Here is an 11509-nt window from a genome sequence, read left to right on the forward strand (position 1 = left end):
TTTAATTGTCATCTAGCCTGGTTCCTATAGTAATGACATTTGTGCGATGGTTTTGGACTTGCACTTTAGTGTCAGATGATTTTTAAATCAGTAATTTTCCCTCTTAAATAAACAATGTCCTCAGAGCATGCCCTGGCAGCTCAACACATTTCCACTAGTACTCTCTTAAAAGAACAATTTAGTTTTATTTATTCTCTTAGTCACTGTGAGTGTGGGACTATAATATACAGCAAGCAGTGACTTAACACCTTGCTACCACATTAATCAATTCAGAATCAAGTCCTTTCAGTTTAGCAAAGGAGCTGATAAACTAGTCTGTTTTAATAATTGCTATGATAAAAAAAAAAAGTACTATACGAAGTTGAAGTCTTTTTCCAGAGGTAAGATTATGTGAAAATCCCTTTTTTCTTATGTATAGTTCCGATTTCAGTGGAATTCTAAAAATAACAAGAAAAAGGGTTCAGTAGCACTCACAAGGCTTTCTGCACTTCATATATCATAACTGACACAATGATATCCTGCATTTAAAGTCTAGGTTAAGTCCTCCCAACTGAAACTGGAGTGTCTGCTGCCACACTGAGTTAGCATGAATACCTTCACTTGAAGCAAAACTACGAGAATATTATCCTTTTAGAACAAGATGGACAAATCAGTATCTCCTTAACACACACTTTATACTTAATGATAGAAGCATAACTGCTAAAGAGAGAAGTTCCCTCTTCATGGAACAAAATAAGGCTTTCAGCGGACGTCTTAGTCATTTCTAAACAAATAAGGCTTTAAAAAAACAACTAAAATTGGGAACCAGGCTAACTGCAGCTTGGCATGGTGATAAAACATCCTAACTGCCATGAGTAATGTGGCAGCTTAATACACTTGCTGCCAGTACAGGCTCTCTGCCATACTTAATGACTTGTCACACTGTTACTATGTAAAACAGTTATCCCGCTACTGATAATAACAATAATAGAAGTAATTATAATGATGCCATTAATCTTATGTAAAGCACATTTAGTGACACTTCATTTACAAACACTAAAAAACACTTTGGTTGCCCTCACTCTAAATTTAACATGTCACAAAGGTATCTTAGTAAGAGTATCAACAGGCCGTAATATGAATAGAGTTCTCTCATTTTGTGGTTTGGTTCCCGTGTGTGTTGTGTTATATTTTGTTTTTTGGATGACATGCACAGTTGGATATGAATGAAGGTGAAATTGGCCACCTCTTCGGGAGGAAACCAGCGTGATGCACAGCAAATGTTTTTAATGCCCACTTGAATCTGTAAGTGGATCTGTTTTTTCGTACTCTCTCAGGCTTATTTGAATCACTTAAAATGTCTAGGTCAGGCAAAAGCTTGGAATGAAGCGACAGAGCCATTACTGTCAAAAAGGAAAGGCTGTTAATGGTAACAGGGTTTTAGGGGCATTTGCTCATTTCAGAATCAATCAGAGGCTGAGTGGCGTACTGAAATGAAAATCATTTTGGAATATGTTTTGTTACAGCAATAATGAGAGGCAGAGTCTGTTTTCTTCTCTTTTCTTTCATTAAGTTCATAGTCAGAGGAAACAGAGCCTGTGGCCCACTGCAAACAACAGCACTCTTAGCTACTTTTTCATTAAGTCAGCTCCCTTTTGCCTCCTGGTTGTCTTGGTCTCGTCTGTGTTATGTCACCCTCTGTCTCTCTCTCTGCTCTCTGCGTCCCTTGCTCTCGATATTTAGTCAGTCTCGTCTCAGTGTTTCTTTCCCCATCTTCCTGTGCCTGAGCCATAAGCTTCCTGTTTTATTGTGACAGTCTCTTGTACTGTGTGCATTATGTTCAGTTCTATTTCCCTTTCTCGTTAGTCTGATTTGGTTCACCTGTGTTATCTTGTGTCTCCCTGATTGCCCATTGTGTTTATTTAAGCCCTCAGTTTACTTAGTTCTTTGTCACATTGTTGTTGGTCTTCCTGTCACTCTCTGTGTTCTGTTCGTAGTAATGCCCCAGTTTGTGTAGGATTCTAAGCATATGTAACTCAGCAATAAAGCTACACTCCAGTGCACGTCTGTCTCCAGAGTCTTGAGATGGGGTTCTCACGCCGTCTGCCACACACCTGGATACAACACTGTGACTGATGCTTTGCATGCTCTGGACAGTAGAGAATGAGGCAGGGAGGACTTGCAATCAAGACAAGGAGCAGCACTTATTAGCCATTTTCTTGATTAATGATGGATCAAAATGAAAGATGATTGATGTCCTGAAATATAATTAAATTCATAATGTAAGTGCGTTTGGAAAAAAGCCACATTGCCATAACCTCATGTTATTCATAGGAGTACCACGATGCCTGGGTCAAAGCTATATGTATGAGGAAAACCTTAGTAGAAAGCCTGCTTGGAAACACTGCAACATTATTTTGTGCAGATTTATGGATGCATCCAGATGTGGCTCCTTGAGTCTGTATGCTGAGGTGTTATGGACACACAAAAATCCTGTAAAAAGCCTCAACAAAAGGGTGAGGGAATAACTTTGCAATGGAAAGTCACAACTGCCAAGTTGCGGACTGTGTTTGCCAGAGCAGTAATGCTCGGGGTCAAGATTGTGGGGTTCGCTTCCAATTACTGACTACCCCTCCATCTTACCTCTGTTCCAGCCCTGTGATGAGCAGACCATAATTGCCTGGCTAAATGATTCTTCTCCTTACCTCACAGACACTCTATGCTCACCTAAGTCATTCAATGCTCTACAACATTTTTTTTTTTAAATAGATTGATTTATCTGTTAATTTCAATCTCAGCAGATAACTTTCTCTTTCTAAGTTCATCATTCCTGTAATATCTTACTTTCACTTCAGCCTGCCTAAAAACTCTATAAAACATCTATAAAGCACAATTTCATCTTTCTCCACTTGGTTAGACTTGGTCACTTGGTTATGACTAGAACAGATGAATGAAAACAGGAAAAGGCAAACAATCAATCATAAAAAAAGAAAATCTGCTCCACAGAAGCTCCACTGTGATTCCTGCGTCTTCAGATAAACTTCCAGTCCTTGCAGTAAAAGCCGCTTCGGGCAGTTTTGTGTAATGTTGCTCTTGCCATCACGTGATTACTTCAGCTGGGATTGGGTTAACAGAAACAGACACAGCCTACTGTTCATTTATCAAAAGCTATGTCTGTGATTACAAGACAATTCTACTGTAGTCAAGTGCAGAAGACACTTCAGCAATGGCACAGGAAAACCATTGTTTTTTGTTATGGTGAATTTCACTGAAGTTATCTTTGGCAGCTCTTCTGTTCATTAGCTGTGTTTTCACTTGCAGGAATAGGCTGTCTGTCAGTGGACCCTGACCAAAACCAAATGACCTTGGCCATCTACAATAGCTTACAGGCCACGATGCCAGCAACCGTAACTGTGAATAAAAACAGTCGTAGAACTTAACTGTACATCAGAGGTTTGTTGAGGTTTTTGCAACCGCATTATATCCCTTTTAAATGTTTACTATAGTTTACCACTCTATAGCAGTGGCAAACAGGAAAAATCACAGCAAAAGAGGGAGGAAGTGTTTCCAAGCCGCAGCAAAGCTTTGGTTATGCAAATAATGTACAAGGGACAACTGTGAGGAACCATGGGAAAGCTGTCTGTACTGCTGAGTTACAGTAAGATATAGGACGTAGTGTGGCTGAGAGCTCTTTATGTTGATTTAGTCAAAAACAGCAGTTACAAAGGAGCAAAGATGAGGTGGGTTGCAATGTGGTTTGCAGATGCAATTAAGCCTAGGCATGCATGCCTTGTGTGGGGTAACACTTTACTCAGTCCTTAAGGACCCCAAAGCACTTTACACTATATTCAGTCATTCACCCATTCACACACACACGCACTGGCAATGGCAAGCTACGTTGTAGCCACAGCTGCCCTGGGGCGCACTGACAGAGGCGAGGCTGCCGGGCACTGGTGCCACCAGGCCCTCTGACCACCACCAGTAGGCAAACATGGGGTTAGTATCTTGCCCAAGGATATTTGGCATGCAGCCAGGAGGCAGCGTGGGATCGAACTACCGATCTTCTGATTAGTGGCTGAGCTGCTCTGCCACCTGAGCTACAGCCACCCCGTTGGTTAAACCACTTCACACTGTGGTCTAGAAATTTCTCAGCAACTATTAAATGTATTAGAAGGTGATTGAAGAATCAAGCCTGTCAAATAAAGTGAAGTAGTCTAAAAAATCTAAAAAAAACCCCAACAACAACACATCATGCCACCATCCAAAGAAACTCATAACAACCAACAGAACAGAGAAGATGATAGTGTAATGTCAGGGCCTGCTTTGCTCCTTCAGCACCTGGGCGACTTGCTATACTCAGTGAAACCATGAATTCTGCTCCCTATCAGAAAATCGTTAAGGAGAATGTCTGGCCATGATTTCATTCCCGAAGCTTAAGCACAATTGGATCATGCACCAGCACAGATTAAAATTTTACTCTTGAGATGTCTGAGGAAGGAGTACCCAGCTTTAGAAATACTCATTGGGTCCGAAGGAAGCCTGCAACCCTTATTAAAAGATATTTAAGTTTGCTTTTTTGCATGATTACATTTCATCAAATCTTGGCTGCTGGCATTACCCAATACTGCAACTCTGATTTACGTCCTCCTACAGTCAAGCGCTGCTCTGTGACTGCAGAACCACAGTTTCTCTTTCTCACTGCAGCTGACCATCTGCTCATTGCTGCTCCAACTCAGACCTGTTTCACCACAGCTGCTGCTTGTCAACCACAAAGGAGAAAAAGAGAAAAAGACATGGCTCTTGGCAGAGAAAACAAGGTCCCCAATACGTGACTTCGATAACATCACATGAACTGGTCTTCCTTTTTATCTTAAGGGTGATGCCATGTTTTAAACATGACATACTGATTTATGCATCCACTTTAGGCAATCTCACCAGCCACTGTGATTGGTTAGGATAATATGTTGTAAGGCTATGTCTCTCTCTGTACATCCAATTAGCTAACATGATCTTTAAAGTTTGCAGTATAATTTACAGACAAGACAAACAGCCTCATATGAGGTGTCTCTTAAAATGTGATATGTCTGACTCACTGTTATTACTAAATTAGGTCCAAACATACATATTCCCAACCTTGCATTGATGTCATACGGTTTTACAAAAGAATGACATCAAGTCTAGGATCTAAACACGGTATCATTAACTGGTCATGCATTGATGCTTCAAGAAATCTCCTGTTTTTAAAATTTGTAATTATGCAGGTAGGTTACCCTTTTATCCCCGGCTTAATGACAGATTTTAAAAGCTTTGTTTATTGTACCTGCTGTGTTAAATATGGTTGCGGTTTAATTCCTAGTGTTTTACTATAGGCCTGCGGTCACTGTTAGGAGCTGAGCTGGTCAGACTAACATACCTAAACCCTGCCCTGTCCAAGACTACATGAGTGAGAAAACACAGTGAAGCAGAGGCCAGAGCACTCTTTATTCTCTGCTCATTTAACCTCACCCTCAATACCGCCGAGCTTTGCGGAGCTTCCATCTGTACCTCATTGCTTTTACGAGGCTGTTAAGGACTACAATACCCGTCTTAATTAGCAGTGGACACAAATGCAGCCTAATGTCAGAATTCCCATTGTTAGTTGGCTGTTAATGCTGTTGTGTGAACCTATTACATTTGTTTGGAGTCAAAAACCAAGGAGCTCAATAAAAAAATTGTCAGCACGATAAAATATAGCCAGTTACTGTGGTAAGTCTCACACAATGGGGAAAAATGTGTTACATTTGTTCATCACGCTCTCCATGTTTTCTCACGATGATCATATTTAGGCCAAAGTGTGGAACCTTTCTGCCTTCACACTTAGCTGTAAACAGACATTTCTTTATTTCAGCAGCCACCTTTTTATGTTCTGCAGCTATAGTTTATTTTGAGACATGTGTGAATGTGTACGGCAGTTTGCTGAGCAATTAACATAACTCACATTTGGCCATTTCTTGCTTCAACCCAACACAGCTAGCACTGTTTTTCAGATTACCAATGATAAACAGTGTTTGGCTAGCTAACACTTACGATGATATATGAATGATACCACACAGTTAGCTACAACAATCCTGTCAGTTAACATGAATTCATTATAACTAAAGAAACTTTTTCTCTAAACCCCTCTTTGGTTGATCATCACAATCATTTTCTCATCATCATTGTCGTTTAGGTCATCCATAACTACAGAAGACCCAGAACAAACATTGATTACTTTCAAGTTTTCCATGAAATACTCACATGTTTGTTTTCATTCTCAACCAGTAGGCAATGTGTGGTTAATGACATAACACTTCCTGAATCTTGTGTAGCTACAAGAGCGAACACACGTTGTTTTAATGCCTCCAAGGTTTGTGGTCTTCTCCTCTAATCCATCACTGTCGGCTGCAACTTCATTGCTAATCTATTTCATACCTGCTTCATGGGAAGACGGAGCAGTTTTGGCGGTCGATATGACGCTTCACTTTTGTTTTGGGGCCGGATTTAAGAGGCCCAGCAGACTCGAATCTGATGTTATGATCCCTCTAGACTGATTTATGTGCAAACGGAAGACAGATGGCGCAAGGGACGTCCCTGATGAGTGTTCACTCGTTGCCAGTCACGGAGATACTGTGATTAGGGAGTGTTTAAGTAATTATGACAACATTCAATGTCGGCCTTGTTGGTGGAAGCACACATGGGGAACACGTTACATGTTATTTATACCAGACAACGGGTGCACTGTGGCGTAATTCTTTGAGTTCTCAGACCTTGACTGCAGTTTTGAAAACAGGCATGTATACTACATGAAATACAGCTCACGCTTAAGTAAACTTCACTCAGACTGAATGAAATATAGAACGACCTGTCTCTGGCTCTGTTTGATTTGGAAAGTGCTCCTCTTTTTGGTTCTGGTTTAAAAACAAGCCACCAATGTAAAGTGTAAATTTGTCTCGGGTTCTATTTATAAATCCATGTATGAAACACTACACATAGATGTATGTGAGTTAACCTCTGGCCCTAGCATCACTGATCTTTTTCCATGGAGAATGATTTGAGTGAGCACACAGTAGAAGGGTTTCAGACCCTGGAAAGAAACCTAGATAAACTGAAGGCAAGTTGCGATGAAAAGCCACTGCTGAAATCGATTGACGCTTTGATCCTGTTTGGTTGTATTTGGATTGAGCCTGGTGCTGGCTGGGCTGATACAGCAGGGGCTCTGAGAAATAAACATGATTAAAAAGATATTATCATATATCTTTCAAGCAGAGAATTAGCTTTAGTGAAAGATCTAAATGAAATCACAATGTAACACTTTTTAAGATTTTCTATATTTGCTTGTTCATTCTTTTCTTTCATTCCCTCTTTTCTCACAACACTTTCATGTCTTTCTCTTTCTTCAGAATCATTGACCAGCTTGATGGAATCCGTCTGGTGTGGTCGCTGCTAAAAAACCCCAGTGCAGATGTTCAGTCTAGTGCTGCTTGGGCTCTTTGTGCGTTGAGAATGCAGAAATACAGTGAAGTGCATATTTCTTATAGTTATCCGTGACTTAAAGTTAATTGGCCTTCTGCCTCTGTCCTGTTCCTGCGAAGTGAGGCACATCACCAGCACATATTTATCCTGTAAATCAAAGAGTTCTGCAGTGTTCGTGTCATTTCAGAAGGGTTATCCTTCTCACAAAACAGAAGCCATCTTATATCATCAAGCTTGTCTCCTAAGCCCTTCCTTCAACCTGCTGCTGCTGGGAGGTTAGCAGGGGCAGAGCTGTGTCAGAAGAGGCTTACATGAACCTTGGACTAATATGAAGCAGAGAAGCTTCCTTGGCACAAAGGGATTGGTGAATTAGGAAGCAGGCGGGGAGAAAGACTGAGTAATATCCTGTGGCATGGCTTCTGATTTCCCAGCTGAAAATCTTCCCTTATCATGCTACTAGCTCCAGAGGCACACAATCCACTACATGGTTTTGAATGTTGTTCATATATGTTTAGATAGAACCATGCACAGAATAGGAATACATAATAGTTTTTAAACAGGACATGTTTCTTATAGAATATACAGCTGTAGCCACTGCGTGATGCACCTATTACAATAGCATAGCTTCTCCAGAGCTCTCCAGAGCTTTCACGAACTGAAAATATTTGGTGCATTAGTGTCACAAAGAAGACCCAGGGCTGTTGAGCTGCTGTATTGTACAAGAATGGGACATGGGAAAAGGTCAGTAATGGGTGCCCCCCCGTAAGAAAAAAAAAGAGAGGATGCTACACAGCGGTAAACATTGCTCCGTTTACCAGGTTTTCTGAGATGTGTTGCTGCCATCCAATTCAATCTAGGTTTTTTTAAGTTATAATGAGCATCTTTATGCTGTTGTTTGAGGTCTTTAGCTTACTATTACAAATCAGTGTCGTCAATCAACCTTAATTTGGGTTACATATCATCTGGTCTTTGATCTCCTGAGCAGCTGTATTGTTTCCAGCCACACCTAAAGTTGTTCTATTAGATTATAGCAGTGATTAAAAGTAAACAGCATGTCAGTAGAACTGTCTGGTTAAGTTTAAACATACTGGACCCAGGCAGGTGTCTTCGGGGGGGGGGGGATCTTTTTCTAGTGGGAATTTTTCTGGCCTAGAAGTGTACGCATGGCAGCCATGTGGAGGGTGAGGGGGAACTGCAGACCCACCGTTGAGTGCTAACAAAGTTTGACAATGTTTGTCTGGATGTCAGTGTGCCAGTTTTTAGGGAAATTCATGAACATGCTTTTTGGGTGATTTTCCTGGGACAGGAGCAATGAGAAGAGCTAAATAGCGCTCTTTACCCATTGACATGGGAAACCTGATACTGCTGCTTTGGTGCATTTGTTATTTAGATAAAAACTCCATGTGGTTTGAGTTAGCAGTTCCATAGTGGATTTATGAAAGAGCCATGGTATAAATGCATCTGCTGGATGCCCCATACGGTACTTTTGCCCCTCCAAGGACACAGACATAGACAGACACTATGCTCTGTGTCCACAGGTCTACAACTTAAGTTGATTTAGTACCATAAAAGTACTCTAAAGACTTAGAAGTGAATCATTCATTTATCTTTGTTCTTAAATCAAGGAAATACAACCTTCCCACTCACACGTAATGGGGTGTATCATTAATTTGCCTTGGATGCTGAGGCACATTTAGATGCTTGATTTATTTTTCCTTTACATAGTAGCCATGTATGCTACAGAAGTCTGATTGCTCTAGAGATGGGGTCAGGGCATGCTGCTGCCATTCTGGGCTTGGCTCACTCCCCTCAGCTTGAGATCACGCACAGCACATAATGTGTTTTCTATTTCATTTCATCCTGGGTAAGAGGAGGGGAGAGAGAGGATAGCAAGAAAGGCCTTTCCGTGTGCAGCCTCATAATGCTGTGGTTTCAAATCTGGGGGCCCGTCCAGGCCATGAAAGAGATTCTGGCTAGTCTGTCGCAGCTGGTGGCTTGAGAGAGCTTCCTCTGTCGCAAGGACTCCTGGCCAGCCATCATCAGTATTCCTGAGGAAGAGCTTCCTGTGCGTCGGGGGGTCAGCTCCTGGCTCTGGCACCCCCCTCACTGGTCTGCACTGCACACATGGTTCATCCTCTGGCACAGCATCACAGGGCCCATACACCGCATCCTGGCTTGATCTCAGCTGTGAGCTCTCTGTAAGAGAGGAGAACACAACAGTACATTAAGCTCTTCCAAAGTAGCTGTGCACTAAAACTGTAAATCAGCTCCTGCCTATTTTTCATTGCTGAATTTGATAGAATCCCATCATCAGCTCTGGATATGTAGATTGATGTCAAGACAGACTCAAAATTAAGCGTACTTTCTGATTTGCATCCAGCGATCCATAATTGTATGCTTTGGAGAAAAATTCGGTTCTATTTTCAAAGTACTGAACATTACAGACTCGGGCACCTTGATGTATTCTTCCGTGGCTTACGATATGGTGAGTTGTGATTTTAAACAGCGGTCTGATGTGCCAAACCAAACTGAAGCCGGTGTCTCTGCCAGCTCTTCCGCTGTGGTTCGCTCAGCGCTCCCCACCAGCTTTTGGTTGTTTGGTAGGCATCACCCCACAAGTCGAAGAGAGTACCGTGAACTCAAACCATGAAGCCATGAAATGTACATTGTTTCACACTGAGGGAAAGGTTTTAAATGTCACCTCTAAGCTTTAAATTCTATGTTTCTTTTTCATTATGACAAATTATGGCCGGAGTAAGGAAAAGGTTGTGAGCATCTGGCTTGCTCAACAAAAGCCAATACACAGGACAGGAAACTGGAATACGAATACACTGCATAGCATCCACCAGTGAGATTAATGACACTGAATATAGCTCTACTTCCAAAAAGGCTGGAATATGGTTCAAAATGTAAATAATAACAATGCACAAAATTAGTCTTTTACAGTGGATCCATGCTGTTGTAATACGTGTACTTGATTTAGTTTTATGTTGAGAAATGTTATTCTGTTGTTGAACCGTTTTTCCAAAGTGGTCTGAAACAGAAAGGACAGTCCTTCTGCATGCTAACTCAAGACTCGGCCTCTTTTGGGATACTTGTTTTACACTGAATCATCATCATCATCATGCAATGGCCTCATTGTTTATTAACTAATCATTTCTGAGATGTGATATTTTTTAACATTACACAACCGTTCCAGTTTTCTCTTGTTACCCATTTCTCAACTCATGAATTAAGTTTCAGCATTTGATCATTTCTCTTTGTGTAAATGATTTGTAAATGCTTGCATTCTGTTTTTATTTAAATTTTTAAAAGGATCCTGCCGTTTTCATCTCTTCTTTCCTCATTCATTGGACTGCTCCCCTCTTCATCATCTTCTGTGTTTGTTTGCAGCTAATAACAGACTTTTTGACTCTAGGATGCAGGAGAAACGGCACGCTCAGTAATCGGTGGATTCCAACTGATTGTTAAATTGCTGATTTCAACAAACAATGAGGTGCTGGCAAGTATTTGTGCAAGTATTAGTATTTATTTCTGCAAAATAGCCAAAGACGAGGGGAATCTGGCAATCCTCAATGATTTCAAGGTCGTCCCATTGCTGGCCAAGCTGACTAACACAGTAAGAACACCTCACTGCTGGGGAAATTCAGTTCAATTTCATTTCATTTATACAGCACCAAAATTGTAAAAATTGCTCTCTGGGATTCAGTAGAATCTTATTTCTCTCGATACTGATAACAGGTTCTGTCACCATCTTGCTGAAACATGCTCACAGCGATGACCTGCTGTGAGCATGTTTAAGTCTTTACTCAAATCACGGCAAACTTTTGGAGAGAGAAACCACAAGAGGTGCCAGAAACAGTCGATTGATGGAAGTTTCTGCCTGAATTTGAGTCACTTAGCATCATTTGGTGAGGTGGAGCTGTGGCATAGCAAAGCCATTTCACATTACTTGTTACTTTTCATAAAAGTAATGAACCGCTGGTTCCTCCATAAAATGACCTGAAATGCGTTGTCTCATAATTACCAGTTAACAATA

The sequence above is a fragment of the Mchenga conophoros genome, linkage group LG9 (assembly GCF_057382185.1).
Source record: "Mchenga conophoros isolate Kocher_MC1m ecotype Shallow Benthic linkage group LG9, M_conophoros_male_GT1.1, whole genome shotgun sequence".
NCBI classification, from domain to species: Eukaryota; Metazoa; Chordata; class Actinopteri; order Cichliformes; family Cichlidae; genus Mchenga; species Mchenga conophoros.